The sequence below is a fragment of the Varroa destructor genome, unplaced genomic scaffold (assembly GCF_002443255.2).
Source record: "Varroa destructor unplaced genomic scaffold, Vdes_3.0 BEIS01000004.1, whole genome shotgun sequence".
Lineage (NCBI taxonomy): Eukaryota > Metazoa > Arthropoda > Arachnida > Mesostigmata > Varroidae > Varroa > Varroa destructor.
In genome coordinates this window covers 30,391,435-30,412,044 of record NW_019211457.1, presented here as the reverse complement: position 1 = coordinate 30,412,044, position 20,610 = coordinate 30,391,435, and the positions used below count along the sequence as shown (strand labels likewise).

Sequence of the window (20,610 nt, the reverse complement as noted above, 5' to 3'; positions counted from 1 at the left end):
CGAAGTACGATTCGATTCTGCAGTTCCGGTTTTTCCCTTACCGTATCCCATCCAACCCAGTTTGTCTAGCAGCATCTGCCACTGTTACAAATGTTACTGTTAGCTGCATAATAATTGCAGAGGATCCGAAAATCGTGAAATCGTGCTAATTAAGATTAATAAATAGATTTCTCATGAGCGCATCTAATTGATTCTAATCGCCGCCGTTACTCCCTGCTGTTAGCTGGCCGTAGTTCGTCGATTCGACGTACAAGAGCTTTCGATCCGCTATAATGTAGCGCTCCGTGCAGCGGTCGTGCAGACAGAGATCGTGTCAGCACAACAGATTTCCGATATTGCTCACACTGCCAGTCGTAGCAAATCCCCAATACGGACTCTTGAACCCTTTGGGAAACACCCTAGCATCGGAATCTCTTATGATGCGGCAACGCCCCCAGCAACGGAGTAGAAAAACACCATGGATGTGATATCGCACCCAACCTCGCGCGTCGTTAGGCTAGTCCTCGCGGTCGATAGGATGATTCCGGCAAAGTTCTCAATCTTGTTTACCGTGCGTTGTTGCTGTGTTGTTTTGGTGTCGTCAAGGCTTTCAACACCATCTGTGGCCGAACGATTCCTCCCATGAGGAATCATTTGTACAAAAAGGTGTAAATGTAGGGCCCTTCTAGCCATCTACATCGATTTAATTTTTTTCCTTTAAAGAGCAGTGGTCTGGGGCCGGTCGAATTGGTTTTAGACCAAACATCAGTTGCCCTCTCTTCTGATATCCGTGTCGCCTTTTTCAATGGTGATAGCTATCAATTAAGATAGTAATTGTAGATGGCAACGTGGAGGGATAGAAGGCCCGCGCTACATCAATACAACTATATAATATTGTTTTTGTCGCTACCTCTGCTGCTCGTATCGTTGTCATAATAAAGTAACGAATAACGTTATAACATTGTAACGAACTCAGTACACGCTAATTCCAGGCCACACAGGGGTTCGGGAGTATATGTTTCTGATATCTTCTCTGGGACACCTCCTGAAAACGAAATAACATTTCGTTCTTAGCACCGCTTCCCTCGAGATCTAGAAAAAATGAACCCTTCTAACTTCCCGCACCGTATTTCTTCTGTCTTGCGGCATTCCGCGATTTTAAAGGATGCGTTAAGTATACATTGAGAACGAATGGATCCACGCTTAAGCACGTTGCTCGGCTGGAGCAAAGTGCAGGGCGTTCCTCATTTGACAGCGTGAATTAATTAAGTTTAGAGCGACCCGCCATTTATTCATGCATGTGTACGTACAGGCATCGGCAAAAGCATGGGGACGCCCGTTTCCGGTACCAAATCCCTATACGTTAGAGTGGCGGATTCGTACGAACGAAACTGCAATTAGTATATTTGAATATCTAAATGATGAAATAAAATGCCACAGCGTAACCCGGTGTTGGAAAAGGCATCTTGCTATGACCATAGAGTGTACGCAGTTGTCTAGTAGGCCGTATGTAAAATGCCATCATGTAACAAATTAGTTAGAACGATCCAATGCATAAGGACACCGACAGGACGGATAATGAAGTAGTAATTAAGCGATCTAGTTTTTTGAATGTCCTTTCAATAGTTGTACGCTCAGATCCGACGGAGGAAACTATGCGGTTAAATAGATACGTGTCGATCTGTGCAACGGTAAATGATACACAACGAAGACGCGGAGTTAATCGCAGATGCACTATAACTTTAAAAATTTATTTCGACGAAAAAATTATCGTCATTATCGATAAAATATTTTTCGTCATCTTCTGCAACTTCATCATTTATATTTGCCTGTCACTTTTCGCTAAATTTTATAACATGCCTAACAGAAAAATCTAATCCCAACCGCAGAGCCTTTAAATAGAGCTTAATCACTGCTACCGTCGACGCAGCTGAAACCCGCGGCCGAACTCAAAACCAGACAATATTTGCCAACGAGGCTTTATAGCGGTTGCTTTTACGGTCGAACATTGTATCGCATTGTGTTACGTTAGTCAGGCGTAGTTTTTTGAGTCCCGAGATTCCGGTTCATCGACAATTTAACTGATTACTAAATTATTCAGGGCCCCAACTTGCCTGCAATATACGCAAGGATTACGCAAAAATAGGAACGCGGGAGAAAATATCGTGCAATTTCTTGTCGTATCGATCTGATATGCGTCTCTATATCTACACAAAAGGCACTCCGAACGCGACTTGCTGAGTTTTCCAAGAGCAAAATTTTTCCATAGCTGAACGGAGATAAAGCGAAGACAAAATCGGGTAAAGGGTGGTCATAAGCGATCGCGTCCGGTGGATATAGATTTAGTGATATAAAATAGGGTGTCTGTGTTCTCAGGATTAATCGGGCAATCGAGGAACTCGTGGGGAACAAAATCGGGGGTTCCATCTGTGCAGCTGTTGAGTCTACGTGAGTTAGAAGGGTGCAGATCTCTTTCACGTTCTCTAAAGCTGAGGCTCATAGGGTCTTGGCGAGAAACTTGACAAAGGAAAATAATCGTTCCTATGATCTTAGCATAGACCCTTTTGGCCTCGTCCTTCCTTTCACTTCGGGGGAGTCAGCGACAATCCGTCAACAGAAGAAGAAAATCATCTGGCTTGGGTAGCTTCCTGCCTGATGGCCGGCCGAGCAATGTCACTCCGGTTCGGTTTTACTCCTTTACACGCTCCTTACTTGTGAGGCTCGAGAAATCAGTTACCCACAGTCGAAATTCCTCTTGACTGGCGACGTCCATGAAACAATAGGAAAAGCAGTAGCAGCAGCAGGATGGTTTTCAAGAAGGGAGCAGGGCAAGTGCGATTGTAGCCGTTGGATCGGTTATCGTGATTGGACAAGGCTCAAATCCCCTCCTTAACTTCCAACCGAATTGCAACGCTTGTCTATGTTTTACGCCATACTCTTCGAGTTTCTTCCTTTTGCTTGGGGATTGGTATGTAGTTGGGGTCTCTCCATCTAAGTGGACCCCATCTGAAAGCGATTCGCTGCAACTGCAACCATTATACGGGCTACGTTTCCTATGACTGCCTCTGCACATCAAAGCCTCTGTCGGTCTCGCTTTTGCCGCCAACTTTCGGTCATCGCTTGCGTTCGCACTTATGGGCGTCGACTATAGAAGCTGCCGATTACAGCCTAGTACGCTGGGCCACTTCCGCTGCTGATGTCGATGTGGGCTGAGCCAACGATTGACTTTTTAACGTTGCAGGCCACGAATCAGGCCGATTTAGTAGTTGTAGGATACCAGTCTCACTCAAATCGGCAAGGACGGATGACATTTTCAAGTTATAACTGCGTTCATCCGTGAGTTGGGGATGGATATGAGTGTGCTTGTTGAGGGTCATCTATTATCAGGTTTTTCAGTCAATTTTTATTTGTTAGTTTTAAGAAGTTGTCATTTAATGGAGAATCAATCCAGCAGTATTTCAGTGTTTGCGGTACATGTAGCAAAAATACAGAAGTGCGCTCATGAAAAGCAGTAAATATACGTTCCTAAATCTATGTTTAATAACCTAAAAGTAAAACCTGAATTGGCTGGCTAACGCGAATCGCTTTGGGTACATTGGCATGCTAACCTCGACTAACAGATAGGTCGTCTTACTAGTTCAGTTCTTAGCCTTATTAAAAATTATAACCGTCAGGAAAATAAGGTACTAAAAAAATAAGGGATCCAGGAGAAAACTATGAGAGTTAATAGCTGCCTGTATGGTTGCCATGCTATTTCATAGGTTAGGGAAGCCACAAATAAATTCTGCAAAACCCAGGTTAGGCACCTGGAAGGTGTAAGTTCCTGATACTGTACTTGGAAAGAGGTAGTTCCCAAGACAAGAGAAGAAAACTAATTTATATGTATATAAAAAGTATATATATGATAAAGTATATATAAATATTGATTACACAAAGGTTGAATAATAGCTAATTGATTACCGGTGCAGCATGCAATGTATGCAATGCCAGACAGCATTTCATGGGTGGTGCGCTTAGGTCTTCACCTTGAAATAGCCACTAAAGGACTTATGAACGAATCGTTTTTAAATGTAAACAGTTTAAAGTTGGTGAGTGGAACTTGTTTTTGTGTAGGTAGTTATGGAGTCTCTAGCGCGCGTATTTTTGTTATGTCTAAAGACCTGCCGACGGTATCGAGTGATCTAGCGTTATAAGTCTGTACATGTATATGAAATGGCAGTATTATACTGACTTGGATCGAATGCAACATACAATCAATAGAAATGGATAGAAACGTGTAGGTAGCAAATCGGATTAGACGAATCTTTTAGCTTTCCATGGAGAGTTTTAGTGTATCTTAACCATCCAAATTGTTTATCCTTTTGAAGAAGTTTGTCAAGGGCGTTTCCAGTTTCATCCTGTTAACCTAGAAATTCATAGATATTGTTGAACCTTTTGTTGAATCTGGTGTTCCATTTTTCAGAGTAAACGCCTGGTTAATGAGTCTAGATGTGAAAAGTTTTGCCTCTCATGACATCACTTTAAATCCCTTTGTTCCAATAAGATAAGATCATTCCAATGCTTAAGCCGCTTGCAATGATCTTATCTAAACAAGCAGATACTTTAATAGAATCATTGACGAATCTACACGTTACGTTTCTGTATTAAAATAAAATTAAAACTATTAAATAAATTGCTGGAGCCGAAACAGACGATAGTCTGACAATGCAAGGCTTGGGCTATACGATGAACGCATTCCTCATCGAAGCTCGCTCAGTATTTTCCCGGTAGCTCAAAATGTATACGCTATAACATTGTCATGGTGGAAGGTGGCGTTTTTTCTGTTCACGGTCGATTTTCTTTCAATAGCTTGTCGTAATATTGTTAGTTGTTGACAGTAGAGATCAGAATCAGTCGTTTTTGCTAAGGGGCAGCAGCTCATAACGCATGATTACTTTCCAGTTTCATCAAACACACAGCGCAACGATCTTGTTTGGCGTCAGTCTGAGCTTTGCTGCAGACTGTAGAACACATTGTTTTTGTGTGCATATTATTATTCTACACGATCCACTTGTTATTACCCGTAATCAACTACTTTAGTTCTATCTGTTTTGTTACGTTTTTGTAGGACTTCACGGATGGAACTACGATCGAACAAAATCCTTGACTCGTCGTCGAAACTTCGACTCTTCTTGTAGCCAACTTTCTTCATGTTGTTTAGAACTGTTTAGTTGTCGATGGTAAGTTTTTTGACGATGCGATGGTTATTTACGTGTCGTTTGTGCTTAAATTTCACGATAGATTCAACAGTTTTTTTCTGTGATCGATTGACCACTACCACGAGCACGTTTCAGACCGAGATTCTCAGAGCAAAAGCGATGAACTTATCTCCGGGCTATTTTTTTTCAATACCATATCCTGATCGTGATCAACATAATTTTTGTATGGGCCCGAGTAGCATTTGTATTTTTTATTGTAATTAAATTGTAAAATAAAGCGATTTTTGATAGGAATTTTGCGGGCGCTTTATTATAAGTTTGAAAAAAAGCATTCTAACAATATTAGCACGTCTATTATAGCCAAATTTCAGCTCTGAAAGGACACCATTGCCGATTCGACGCGACACATATTATCTGAGATATGTGATGTTAGAGCCTTCCAGGTAGAAAAACGGTCAATACTTTTTCGTCAACCCACTAACTTAATGATATAATTAGAGCATATTTTAAGCTCCAATATTATATATCGGTTTACTTTAGCTTACTACTATATTATATCAGAGAATCGAATTAGATAGGCTGCATAAGAAGGAAGGTCATACTAATATATGGACATGCATGCAGTGGAATCTGGAGTAACCTGCTTCAATAGTTTTGTTTACCTCGCTCCGACTGGCATCTTTGGATATCCTCCGTTGACACTATAGAGGAATGTATTGGACATATCTTAAGCAATGTTCCATGGTTCCCTCTTTCGTCATCAAACCTTACCTGCATCTTACCTGCATCAGAGAAGCTCGGCCAAATATAATAAGCACCTGTTTGTGCCTAAAGGTAGACAGCGTTCTCTGTGCCGTTATTAATCAAAAACTACTCTACAACGCCTACTATAGTAGCTAATGTGCGTTTAAAAAGGAATTTCACATTTTCAAGGATATATGAAGGAAGAGGTGTTTCTAGGAAATTTGCCACCGCTGGACTGGGGGGGGGGGGGGGTGAGAACACGAGTCTGGTAAATACGTTTGCGTTATTACGCAAAGCTTCGAATATGGGGAGAAGGTATAACGCTAAAGGCAGGATGTTTCCAAATAATCGATTTATAGACATAACTTATCCATAGCCAGTGTCAATGCTTCATCATGCCCCGTAAGTCTAGCACGTGACACTGCAAAATGTATCTCATACTAAAAGGCTGGTCGAACAAGCAGTGGGTCAACAGTGGGTGTTATGTTTATGTCAAACATTTGGAGATTTCTTTCGACATCAGAAGTTTCGTTATGCTAGCGCATTTGCTCGTCGTCAGTTTGCGGATAAAAGCTGCTCAGGAAACCATTATTAGACAAAATGTGGTGCAAGCAGTAATAATAATAAGCATGGCGTTTTAGCCAGTTTTCCACAATTTTTTGATAGACCGGTTGGGCAGATTGGCCCTCTGTACACAAGCTGGAGTCGTTTTTTGGTGTCGATATGCTGAGCAGGGTGGCCGTTTGTATTAGTGGCATGGAAAAAATGGGTAAAAACCTTTACTATCTATAGAGTATTGTTTATACCTTTCTATCTGCGCACCGGTCAATACCTAATTGTATACTTTATCTCTCATAACCACGGTCATTCGCTGTGGCAGGCCAAAAAAAGTAGTTTTACAGTTGAATAGGACACAAGTATTTACTCGGGAAAAATGGATTGATGGACCCATGCTTCGAAGAGCATCTGTATCAACGAAAAACCTATTTGTTTCCTAACTGTTAATTTATGTCTTTTAACGCTAGCTGGCTTAGTGGAACCCCGACTAAATCATTCCTAGCTGTCATAAGCTCCTTAAGAGTCACCCATGTGTGAACTCTGTTTATTAATTCAATAGATGCGTCCCTGAAGCATGATTTTATTCAATATATATGCCTGCGACAGGCTTCCTAACTCTGAGTTAAATCGTCTAAATGTGCTTTCGGCAAAATCTCGTTTATCGTGCGCCTTGATTGCGAATGGAGGCACAGTATTGACAGGTACGTAATCTCTATGTGGCCAAGTGCCATTGCGTATAAGATGATCCAGTGAATATAAATAGAAGGCTAAGGTTGTAGGAACACAAAAGGTTACAAAACAAAACAAGTTAGAAGTATTCCTTTCTCCTTCAATACAAACTGAACTGATTAAAGGAATAAAGAAAAATGTAAGTGTTTATGACTAAGAAATCTTTAAGGTATCGCCCAAAACGTATCATATTGAGTATGCGCACAATTTCCTCATCGTACGCATATATTCCTGTTCGATGGGTCAGCTGCTAACCGTTGGTAACCGGTAGTTTACTTTCGTGAAGTAGTAACAGTGAAGATAAATTTCCAAGCCATAAGAAAGTAACCCGCGGAATCATTTCATGTTCGGTCTGTCGCTAAAAATAGCGCGCGAAACTATCTTGCGGTGAACTTAAGAAACGAAAAGATCTTGCAATTGTTTTCACTTGGATTATCTCAACCGTGCTTCGAAATAGAACAGAATTTTAAAGGGCACTATACACACATGTTTTTTTTATCATAAATTTCAATTGCAATGAGAAGTATGCTCAAAAATCGCGTTCTACCTAGGGACGCATTTCTGTTTATCGTCTGGCTATAGATGACGTTATTTGTAACAGGGCTGAAGCAGAAAAAGTTCTGCTTCGGCATGGCCTGGATTTTGAGCCAGAAACAGAAATATCCATAACAAAAAGCAGAGACTACAGCGGAAACAAAGAGGTCAGCCAAATCCATCTGCGGATAGCTGGTGCTTACTGCACTCCGTTTTCATCACATATGTTATTCCCGCAAGCCTTCGAATGTCGCTCAGCACTAACCCGAGCTATAATCAACAACCCAGAGCGTGTCGTTAAGTAAAATGTTTGAATATAGCGCCCTTGGCCTATTTGTGCATCAGCAAATCCAGCATGTGTACTACATTTCAGCCCCATTTCCTGCTAGAGAGACTGATACGAGCGACTTTACACTGCATTGATCGTATACGACAACACATAAAATCTGCATTGACATTACGCGAAGAAAGCATAGAGTGATATGCCAATTTAAACAACAAAACGGGGCGGTACCTGCAGTCGATGAAATCGGCTGACTACGCAATTTGGCTTGGAAAACGTGAAATCGTGTCATTATATTTAATTAATTCAATCTAGCTAGCGTCGCAACAAATGGTCAGAAGGGGTGTTGGAAAGAGAGCTTATCGGCTGAAAAACCACTGGTACCTGTGACAGTAATGCGTTTGTTTAAAGACACCTGTTTATCAAAGGGCATATTCGTGTAGAGATCTCCTCTTAACTAGAAGCACTATTTGCCATTGATAATCTGATGCCGTTTGTTTAGCACGTTATCCTGAAGAAGGGCCAGCGACTCTATAAAACGTTCTGGTTAACGCTTGGTCAAAACTGATCACGTGGGCGGATTGTATTAAATTAATCGACGAACGTTTGCTATTGTGCTATTATCACGAATGTTTTGTATGTTATAGATAAAGGCTTACAATAGCGCCACTAACATAGACTTCAGTCCAGCCTCGTGAGGTTTCAGTGTAGATTTACTTATGGAAAAGTGTTCTTTAGCTAATAGACTTTGTATATATTAATAACTTTTATGTACTAAGAATTTTTTGAAGATGAGTTTGATGGAAATGTTTGCTTAGTAACGAGACCCCAGTAATACGGTCAGGCGAGGAGAGGTTAATATTTCGCATTATAGGCGTAGTGCAATTATTTTTTATATATTTAGTTCACGAAAGGGTACTGATTGGCTGTTTCAATATTAAGCCAAATTTCTTATATTTCAAAATACCATGATTAAACTAAGTATACCTCGATGGCATTCCGACCTTTTGTGCAATACCATCATCTTATAACAATTTTTGTGGTTTCTGGACAAGAAATAGTGGCAAATGACTTTTGTGCCCATTTGCTGAGACTGTATTAACACCAATAAGGGTGTTCTATAGAAACCGAAACAAATAATTTGATCCGGTGCAAGATCCGGACTATCCGATAGATGCGTTAATGCAATATTCCATTGAGTTTTTTCCCTCTTTGGCGTGTAGTTAAAGGTGTATTCGGTCGGGCATTGTCATGGTAAAAGATGACGCTTTTTCTGTTCAGTAGTTTCGGTCGATTTCTTTCAATGGCCTATTGTAATCTTGTTAGTTGTTGACAAAAGAAGCCTGAATCAATCGTTGTACCAGGTGGCAGCAACTCACGATCCCATACCATAGCATTACTTTTTTTGGCGTCAATCGCCACAGACTGTGAAGGACAGGTTTGACCTTTATTTGTACATTATTATTATATACGATCCATTTTTTACCACCCGTGACCAATCACTTTAGGAACAGTTCAATTTCGTTGTATTTCTTTAGCGTTCCTCAGGTGGAATCGTGATCGAGTAAAATCTTTTGCGTCTATTCGCGTGATATTTTCTTCTACAAATAGTGTAAGACCGTTTGGTCTAGATCCTTGGCGTTGTGATGGCCTCTCGCGTGTCGGTCGTGCCTAACCTACCTAATAATTTCATATAGTTGGTCGATTACTACGAAGAGCATTTCTATGCGGAGATTTTCAGAGTAAAGAGCGTCAGATCCATTTTCGGACCGTTTAGGACAATAACGCATCTTGACCATGCGGAACAGAATTTTTTTGTGGGCTTCGGTAGCACCCTGGCCTTTATCTTGAATCCGAATAATGAATCTCCAGCAATATAAGAAATGTGTGACCAATTTGTCACATTTATGCTGTTGGTTGATTTTTTATTTTGACGTACATTTATATCGTATGGGCTATTTATTATTCATCATTCCATTATATCAGAACACAGCGGACAAAGATTTTCATTCTATCAAGCTTTTGTCGGATATGTGCTACATTGGAGGCGAGTACCCTTTTTGGGTGACTACAGTAGTTTTTTGAAAGCTATTTCTACTGTTCTAGCAATGGGGTAGGGCGGGCGGGGAATCTGTAAGAAGTTCCACTTGAACACGTTTTTTTTTTTCTTTACGTGTTATTTTAGTGGTAATAATGATAACACAGAAGAATCTTATCTCAAGTACTCTATAGGGTGGTAGCAATCGGCCACATAATTGCAATATATCGATTTGATCACTTTCTACTTACGCCACCGGCCTTTCGATTGACCATGTCATATTTGAATTAGGTAAAAAATGGTCAGTTTCTAATAACGCATGTGAATTTAGATAAAATTTATTGTTGCCAAGAGTGCTCAAACGTAAGCGATCCTTTAATAAATGCCGAATGTACTCCGCCAAAACGTTAAACAAATAGAGGTTAGTGGACCTCGGAACGCGTTGCTTAGCCCGATTAAAAATTGGCCGACTACCCTTACGTAAATGGTCCAGCTGTTTCACCTTTTCATCTAATCCAAATCTTTCTGCGCTTCGACATGCCTCTTCTTCTATATTCTGCCTAACGTATCTGTTCTGAATAATAGCTCTTATCTATCGTACCCATATTCATGCAGAGTATTCTAGACTATAGCTCAGACAAATTCCACTGACATACAGAAAGACAGCCACACTCTCTCTATTCTGCTTCGACTCTCTTAAATTCTACTTAGCCGAGTGCTATCTATAATATAGTTGTCACTCTTCTCACCAAAAAGCTCCATCAAAAGAAGTGGTATGGCTTCACCACGATGACGTTTAAATTTATCTAGCCTGACATTTTCGTCATTATAGTGTGCCTAAGGCGTGCCGGTTAGAAGTACGCTATACGTGGGGTTGAAAGCGTATTGTGAAACGTAGCCGCAAGAAATGACGTCTACCTTAACAAAACAGTACCGCTGGAGACCTCTGTGGGGGGCCGGAGACCTCTGTGGGGGACCGGAGCCTGCGTTACCTCGCAACCGGCTTACAGGAATAAAACAGAGAAAAAAAGAAAGTAATCCGTTCCCAACGCCTCAGTCATTTAAGCACGTTTAGGCCCCTGTCTCTCACACTCACCTTTGTAGCTTTTGCTTTCGCTGTGAACATCTTTAGGAGAAAAATTGTGCCTAGGCTAATTAGATTCGTAAACCCCTACGTAGGACAGCGTTCACTGCCTCTGCCGCTCCGCCACTACTATTGCTCTCTATAAGGTTACGATTGTCACTGAAACACTAGGTTACCAGAGACTCAGGCGTAACCAGCCGGACGGTTTGCCTCGACAAATAAACCCAACCTAATACAGTGAAAGCGATCAAATAGGAGAAACCGTTTTTGAGAAAAAAAAAAATGCTTCGAGGGATTTCAGTGGACAGAAAAGCGGGGGACTTGAAAGGGGCAAGGCGGCCGAAATCGGGACGTTTAGAGACTGAGGACTGGCCTGAGTCGCAAAATAGATACTACAGGCTGCCCCCTACTGTCCAGTGCTCACGTAGTGGTCGCGGTACACATGACCTTGACAAACCAGTGTATAATAACCGGTCGAGATTCGGTTAGATTGCTACATGCCGCTAGATAATCGTAGGGCACAAATTTGTACACAAGGCGTACGATGACTGTGTATTCATGTATGTAGGCCAGCAACGTTTAAAAAAAATCACAGTTCATTTTATATAAATATGCTAGAAATATGCTGAGGTGACGGACGTACATTGAATTGGACAACTTTGGATCGTAATATACACGTTTACGACCTCACGCATTTTTCACGGTGCTGTTAATATAATAGTAATTATTTAGGCATCTTTGCTTCCCTTGTTGCTAAAACTCCTACGTACATCCATCCGTACGTGACGGCGTATCGAAACAACCTCGCCAAGATCAAAGTCGGGTTGGCGTTGATCCTGGCTAACCCCACATGGCACACAGCACAATCATTAACAAATTGTTCATTAAATAAATTTTTTAAAATATGACTTATAAACAATTTTTGAATGTGAATTTCTGCAACTCCAATTGTCAGCGTCCAGTCGTATAACACGTAAAATGTAAATATCCGCAGAGTCGAAGTATCTAAACGTATTTCAACATTTCCTATGTAATATTGCATCTTCTACAAAGCACAACTGCATTCCTATATTTTCCCTTCGTTTCGCTTGGCAAATCCATATGCGCCACAAGGTTCAGGCGGATAAGGTTACAGTTTTTAAGAAACCAGGAATTATATACTCTTTTTGCGGATTTGGCAAAAAAAAAAATACGTAAGAATAGAGTAGCAGAACACGGTAGCCCGTACTATGTTTGTTTTTCATCTGGTTTTAGATAGAAGTATTTTGACAACGACACATTGGAAATTCTGCTATAATCTGTTTGGTGGCGTCATCTAACAATAACAAAGCGCGCCCATAATGGTTGGAGGCGACGCTCAGTCACCTTCACGAGCACCACGTATATTCTCGATCAACGACTCCAAAAGTGCAAAACAGAATTGTCTTATGCCATTGTGGATCAGTTGTGTTCCATTTTGATTAAGTTAATAAATCACTTACAAGGCAAACAGCTAATGGATACAAAACGGTCCTTTTGAAACTAATTAGTGTAGACAAGTTAAATGATTTTTACCTTTGCTCTATAGGCGAGCCCATGAATAACTAACTTACCCAATGTAATTAACAATGATAGAAAGGTCGTTTTCGAGCTGGCACCTATAAAGATTAAATTTACAAAATACTTCCGATAACGTGAATGTTCAAGTTGTACGTTGTTATGAAGCAAAAAAAACAACAGATATTAAGGTGTCTTCAATAACTGCATATGTACGAAGGCATAGACTTCAATCCGAACGAAGTTATAAAAATATTTGTCAATTCTTTCTAGGTACCACGATTACGCGGATCTTCCTCGCATAGGAATAACAGTAAACTTTAAAAAGTTTTAAAGTGAAGGAGAGGCCAGATTTGTGACGTGCACATCAGAAAATAAAAATCTCTGTGAAATGGAAAAAGCTTCAAATTTTTGTTATATGTGCCTCTATATATATGTATGTATGTATGTATGTATGTATTTTCGGTCCCCTACGTATTCCTTGCGAAATCGATTATGAACTCAAGCTTGAGGCATCAAGCAGTACTGACGCTGCGCACAAAAAGATGCAGACTCGACTCCGGGAGCTGTTCCCAATCTTATCGCTCTGACTGTCAATTATTAGTCTTCTTGATGCTTTTCTTCTCACTCCAACTATAAACTACCTATAACATAGTCTTACAAAAATTATTTATAGTACTGCCTATACGCAAATTAACATAAGTGATCTTAATCAATATTAGCTTTCTTCAAAAATCTGTAGGAAACACTTAAACGGTAAGCATATTGATGAATTAAGCGGTTCATCACCAATAATACTTAACGCAAAAAGTGTTATCTATTAATTTTAACTAATCTATTAATTAACAATCTGTATTTAGACGTAGGAGCATCAATACTGCACACGTGGCAAGGTCGGTATGGGTGTATAGATTACCGTAATCGGTTCACCTCAGCAATCTACGTCGCCGTGACTGAATACCCTCTTATCAGTCACGCTAACAGAACTATCTTAACTGCTTACTACAATATTATAGGCATAAGTATTCGATTGATGTTCATTAACATACCAATCAGGGACCCTTACACATTCTAACCATCGGATGTATTTGGCTAAATTCAAGAGCTTACGCTCCGGTGTTGAGATCCTTCTCACATAATTCTGCACTCCACGAGCCAATCATACCCTCGATGTATATTACTATTAAAGGTACTGCAAGTATTCAGAAATAATGTTTTTTTTACGAAACTTAGCTAAATTACGCCTGCTGTGTTAAGAACCTAATATCCCTTTGTGCCCATTACTCTCTATTGTCGTATGCACGTTCGCTATTAACCCTCACCCTTCAGTGGTTTCAATTTAAGAACCTGAACAAGTAACTTTTTGGAACTCTTTATTCAAGTTCCCTTTAGTGTACTCTTTTCATTCATTGCTCTTGGATTTGTTTCCTTTTTAGGGGAAAGTCATGCGAAGGTTACAATCGTTCCTCCCATGATCCGACTGGTTCTGCAAGGGCTCAATACACTCTTTGTGGCGTTTTCTGAAGTTGCGTTCTTATTCTCGTTGTCTCTTTTTACCCTATCCGTTTCCCCTTGAAGAGCTAATTTCATTAGACAGCGCGCCCAGCTAGCCAGGGTGTTAAAGGGGAACCAGTTGATTGAACCGCCCATCTGCGAGATTCGGAGTTCGCCAGCATACCACCTCCCTAACCTTATTAAAGTCGTGATACTTTGTTTTCCTTTTTCTCATCCTGACTATCCCTATCGAATAACACTCCTGGCATTAGCCGCTTTTTCCATTCCCCCGTGTCACACCCACATAACGTACATTATCCGTACCGCCACTGCTCTTCCTCACAACAGCTTACAGCGCACTTACCAGCTTCAAAGGTCATCCTGTCATGCAAACACATTTTAAGCCCAGTTGGCGTCCAACTTTATACATAATTCACCCACTTTCAGCATCGTGCGTTAACCGTATGTGTATTCTGGCCTCTGCATTCTGCATTATAATTCGTGTTCTGTGCCTACTTGCCCTTTCGGCGGCGTCTGGAGGCATATCTCCTCTTTACCCTTTTTTACGTTTGACGTACATCGTTCGTACATTCTATGTTACATTTATACATAAACACGGGTGTGAGTGTGGTTTTCTTCGCATCTCGGTGTTCCCATATAGATGCGTCCTGAGCACTACGATGGACCGCGCGAATTCTGATTCCGGAGCGTCCCGTCGTCTCCTTTACACACGGATACATGTACATATGCATTTGAGCAGGAAGACTGCGTCACTTAGCACGGCGTTGACGTTATCGTCATCGTTAGCGGCAGATAGCAGCGGCTGGATGCGTGTTTGAATTTACGTGCAAAAATGCTTGCTCCACTTGCTGTTCGTCTGTAAGCACGCGATCTTCTTTTTCGTTAAGGAGAGATCCATCGCCGTCGAAACAGGAAGACAGGCAAGCGGCAAATAGGGTATTTTCAGCCTTCTATCCTAAGATGGTTTTAACTCCTGTTCACTCCGCATTTCTTGTTTGCCTTTACCATGACAATGCACATCCGCGGAACGAGATAGGTTTCATACAAAAACTACTACCACAACTATAAGCCTCCCTCGTCGTTGTCAGGCTGCGTCGCGTCCGTGAGCGTGTTTCTCCGTTGTGTTTTTAGAGTAAACCTGCTGCTGCTGCTGGGGCGAAAAAAAGCAAGAGGAACAAGATAAAAAGACATACCCAGATACATGGATACACAGCCATGTACTGATGAACAGAAACGTGTCAGATGAGGTGTCAGGGTAACGTCTGAGCCCCATGACCGACGTACATAACCAGCAGCAGCAGCAACAACTGATCTGGTATTACCCTTTCGCCGCGTCTCAAAGCGGTGTTTGCACTTCTGACCAATTTTCGCACGACTGCGGTCTCGTCCTGAGAGCACACTAGGATATCTTCGAGGTTAGAAACGGCGAATCGAGAAGCACTCATATTCACGTAATTCAAGCTAAGCCACCAGAAAATTTCTATAAACAGTACCTTTTGATATTTCTGACTGATATATGTTTGTTTTATATCGATTGCTTAATCTACCTCTAAAGATGCAGTATCTAAGTTCTTGATAGTGGTATACTGAGAAGGGATGTTTGCTACTCTTCTTTATACCATAAACTAATTTGCTAAGATAAAATATCAATTGGTAATAGTTTCGCTAGAAGAAATGTACTGTTTACGTCAGTAATGCGTCAGGTTGTTCTCCTTAGTCATTTTCAATAGCCTTACGTAAGCACTAGAAACGAGTATATACTCGTCACAGTATATGCTATTGAATAGAGCTAAGAATTAAACATGAAACAAAAATCACTCCTATGAAGTATATGGCGGTATCACGTAGCCTTTAATGAATGGTCGTCGTGAGAAGATAGAGGCTCGACGGAAATAGTTTTCTATCGGAAAGCGAAACATTGATTTTTACATTAGATTCCTACATCGAAGAAAACAAAAGACGAAGAGTAGTTTCTCAGTGGGTAGCCACGACACGTCAGCGCAAACATTTCGCCCTAGTTTTCAGAGAAATATATCGATAAAAATATCAAAATTATGCGTATCCGCGATCGGCTTCCGTTCTGGAGAGTGCTAGTCAATACTGTGTTAGTTAATCATGCGTATCGCTAAAATGTAATACTAAATATTTCAATTTCAGCAGGCTGCTTTCCCAGACGTTTTTTCAGGCGTTTAAAGCACCGCCCTTGTTGCCTAATTCGTTTACGATGAGATGTGGTTCTTACGAATGTCTAACCTCTACCCTCAATTTCGCCCTTTGCCGGCAGCCGTTTCGTACAATAGAGCTGAAATAATTTGCCTGTTTGAAAGATGCTTGGATCACATGATTTCCTAATTTGCTTATTTTCTCTTAAAGTATTACTTTGCTATGAACAACATAGCTTAATTTTAAAGCCTCAGCTGGCCTTATTCCGGTTGGCTTCACACCCTTCAATCAGTTGTCGGATCGATTTCACAGGAAATGCTTAGAATTAAATCTGTGCTTCGATTTGGGGATTTCGCTGCGTTTCGCGCTGTCGAGAAACACAAGTTCCGCTGTATCCGATAACTTTTCTGAGCTGAGCTCTGTTAGCGGTGTACGATATGAAAGTCAAGCCCGGATGTGAAGCGATGCCATGAGGATCTAATGGCATGAACATTCGATAACCACACGTTTCTCAGCTCTGATGTTGTCATTGAGGACAGGCTTAGTATATCACCTTGTAACTTTGCTACAGGTTTCTTCAACGCGAACTTCCTTTTTTTGCCGTTTAAGTCAACCAGGTGACCCATCTATCTTTGGTATTACATACGAACGTGCAAAGCCGATTATGTCTGTAGAAATACCGTTATTCAGCAACACGATGCAAATCATTGGGCATCTTTGAAGGGTTGTTTATCACCGGGTTAGAACTGGTCAACAATACCCAATCCGTCCATATTCGATGTGCGATAGAGCGAAAAACAGAGGTAAATAATTAATATTGCGTCGATGTCCAGGCTGACTTAACCCGTCGCCACAACTAGCAATATAGAAACGAATAGGTCTAGGTAACAATATTTATGTGGTTCGCCGATGTAGTGTCCCTTGACATTTGCCCGAATAGGTTTTTGCTTACAGTCGGCCTGGAGACAGGTACGATGAAGCGACGGATAGTGCTTGAATGCATGAAATAAAAATCACTTACGTGTGTATGCATCACTGTTAGTATGTTAATATACGGTGAATATCATAATGGCAGTTTGTGTGTGCTGCCATGCCACTAACAGTGGATAGGGACGGGGTCGCACTGTGCGCTTTTGCTCAAACGGCCCATTCTCTATTTACTATTCATGGCGGGCTTCATCAGAGCTTCTTCTCGCATTGTCCTACGTTCGTTGGCCTGCTGTATGTTATCTCGATCTAATACATGGCGTACGCTCCTCGCTACGATATAGCACCTAGCCGACATCCCGCCTAGTTGCGCGCTGTATTATCCGATATCCTGTCACATATACGAGTCGTTCTAATGTCGCGCAAAAATATTGCGATAACCGAATTAACAATACGAGAAAAAAACTTCGGTATTTGTGCGACCGGTGATGGTAGTCGCAGGGTACGAGACGTGGCGGCGTAGAAGCATCATAGCAGTATCGGTACGAGGGAATAAAACATTACACTGGTTCGAGGATTCTTTTTCTTCAGAGATCTTTGTTAAACCAGTGGAAAACGTGCCACGGATCTGACCTACGGTCGTTCGCGGTCCACAGAGTTGTAAACTGAAATACAACCTTTCACATTTAAACTATTCTATGGATCACAATAAAGATGGAACTTCACTGGCGTGAAACGTCACCGCCAGGGTTAGCCTTGATACGGCGCGACCGCTCGGTTAAACGTTCTTCTAAGATAACCGACATCAGGAACACCAAGGTCTCAAAAAGGAAAGTCTTCGCTTGTTCAGATGGAGCGGTTCCCATACGTCCGAGCAGAACATGTTCCCCTTCCTCCGCAGTACGTGTTACGCGCCGTTGAAAAACAACGGAACGTCTTGAAATAGATTACCCAACTGTCCCCAATGAAAGTGGGCTTTAGCGCTTTTCCAGTGTCACTCTACAGCCGACAGATTTCACTGGAATGAGCAGACTTCGCTGTTAGTCGAACTGAGGAAATAGGTGCCAGCGCTGTGGAAGCTCTCGCCGATTTTGTTTCCACTTCAGACTCCAATAGAGACCAGAGACACAATCCGAGAATAATTCACCGAACGATAGATAACACATTATTTGGGCGCCCTGATTCGTATCAAAAACTATATGAAGGTGCAGACCTCTTAAGATCTGTTTATCGAGCGTACATATTACCATGCATGGTATCTTCTTCGTACACATACGTATGTGACTTGTTACCACTACTGGTTATGAGCAAATATCAGGGCATACCAGGTACGTTATCGCCTCGTTACCTGCTGCCTACAGCCAATCTGTTTGCCGATGTACGTTGTTAGTATTTTTAGTCAAGCTTTATTTTTCTCTTCTAAGTATCAGCCACCTCGCCAAGACTATGCACAGCACTTGCAATATCCCATAGTTTTAACGCTCGTGTTATCGGGGAATCACATTGAAACGCAGGTTAGACAGTCTTGCCAGTTTTTTTTCTTACGTTTTAACAGACTGGACCGTGATTACCAGTCGTCAGGCACGTTAACTGTGGCCTAAATATCGAGCGGGTATACAGGATATACAGAGGAACACGGGCGCTACTTATATACGACACCAGAAGACCAAAATTCACTTATATGTACGAGAGACTTCAGGATAGGTGAACCTCTCCCGCTGCTTGGTATATCCCAAGCAAATTTACGCCCGAAGACTACCATTCGACGCACTTGACGTTTTGGGGCGGTGGCTGTCTAACCGTCCCCAGGGGCGCCTACTATCCAAGGCTTTTTTTCTGGATCATTACTGATTAACTGCGTAATTATCGGTACGGATGTAGGGTGATAATTAGGAATAATGAAGCATGGAGCTATAGAGCAGCACGCACGCGGTCGTCGGCAGTTCGGTGCTGCCGAAACGCCGACCCACTCGTCTTGTCGGCGCTATAGACCCCCCCCCCCCCTCTCAGGGTTACCCATTCCACTATCGCATTCACTTGAGCCTCCTTCTTTGACGTTGTTTCGATAAGGTCTAGGTACAGATAAGTACACGAGTCACTTTATGCACTTTAATCTATATCAAAGCAAGTTTATCCATGTAAATTTCAACTTGAAAAACTATTTGTATGAACAATGATCGAACGCAAGTGATCTGCCAGAGCTAAGCTCGACTAGTATGTTCTAGAGAGGCGAGCATATTCCAAAGCTGACATAAACTACTTGTTCCCATAAAGGTGACTGGGGTCTGCTTAGCTTGTCCTGTATGTTCGGCATACCCATTTTGATGGACTTAGCGTTCCTATTGGGAATATTCTGATAAGCAAGTATTACTATTCGGTGTAGGACAACTCCATCTGGAAAGATCGTTTCGACGCAGCAAACAGCTATTGATATGATAGAAATTTACGATGTGCTTGTAAATCATCGTAATAAACAGAATTGGTCCGGACAGAATCCGTACCATTGTATGATTTGCGACAAAAACTTAGTTACGACGAAATATCAGTATTAGCTTGTAATACTTAGCTTCTGGGTTAGCAAATTGAAAAATAGCTAATACAATACCCCGCATTAGATCGGATTATTCAATGGGTTTTGCAATTGCAAGTACTGAAAACAACGGGCATTGCGATACATTTGTAGAGTCAGCCATGAACTCTCAATGGTTTTGCAGACGCTGACACCTGAGATACTGATAGATGACTATATTTCTACTAGCTAATTCTCCTCTAGCGAATGTTTGAACGTTGCTACGCCATTCTTCTAGCCGCGCATTGCTAGCATATCCATATTACCTAGCTAGTAGAACGATCGTATCATCAAGTAGTAACATTGTAACGATGATCTCGATGATAAAATAGAAGTTGAGATACAATCGAAAGTTTTCCTTAAACTTCTAGACTCGATAGCCACATGCATAACGGAAATTGTCGGCTATCGATGAGATTTTACGGAAGGACACTGACGAAGTTTAGAGCAAGCTGGAATACCATACAAACTTGATACCACGTACGCGTCCAAGCACATTTGATACATACTTCGACATTTTGAGGCGATCACTTCCCTCTTATATTGAATTTTTAAGTTCACTAAAGCTACTATGGGTGCTTGTTAATCAGCTGATTCATTTCTCGATTGGCGTTTAATAAAAATAGATGCCAATCATTAAATGCATACGGGATATGTAATACGAAAGATCGATTTTCTTCGATACCAACGTTATGGTCCTTCGAAATACACCTAATAGCCGTCGTGGAAATTGTTTCAGCGCTCGTACAATAG

At 41.4% G+C, this 20,610-nt stretch overlaps 1 long non-coding RNA gene across 2 annotated transcripts in view; it reads left to right on the top strand.

The window, feature by feature from the left end:
* Nucleotides 1–13,091, top strand: part of LOC147756071 (uncharacterized) — a 30,893-nt gene extending 17,802 nt beyond the window's left edge. For both annotated transcript variants that reach the window (XR_015326042.1, XR_015326041.1), the window contains 2 exons: nucleotides 5,087–5,198; nucleotides 12,957–13,091. This is a non-coding gene — a long non-coding RNA (uncharacterized LOC147756071). The remainder of the gene's footprint in view (nucleotides 1–5,086; nucleotides 5,199–12,956) is intronic.
* Nucleotides 13,092–20,610: the final 7,519 nt, after the last annotated feature.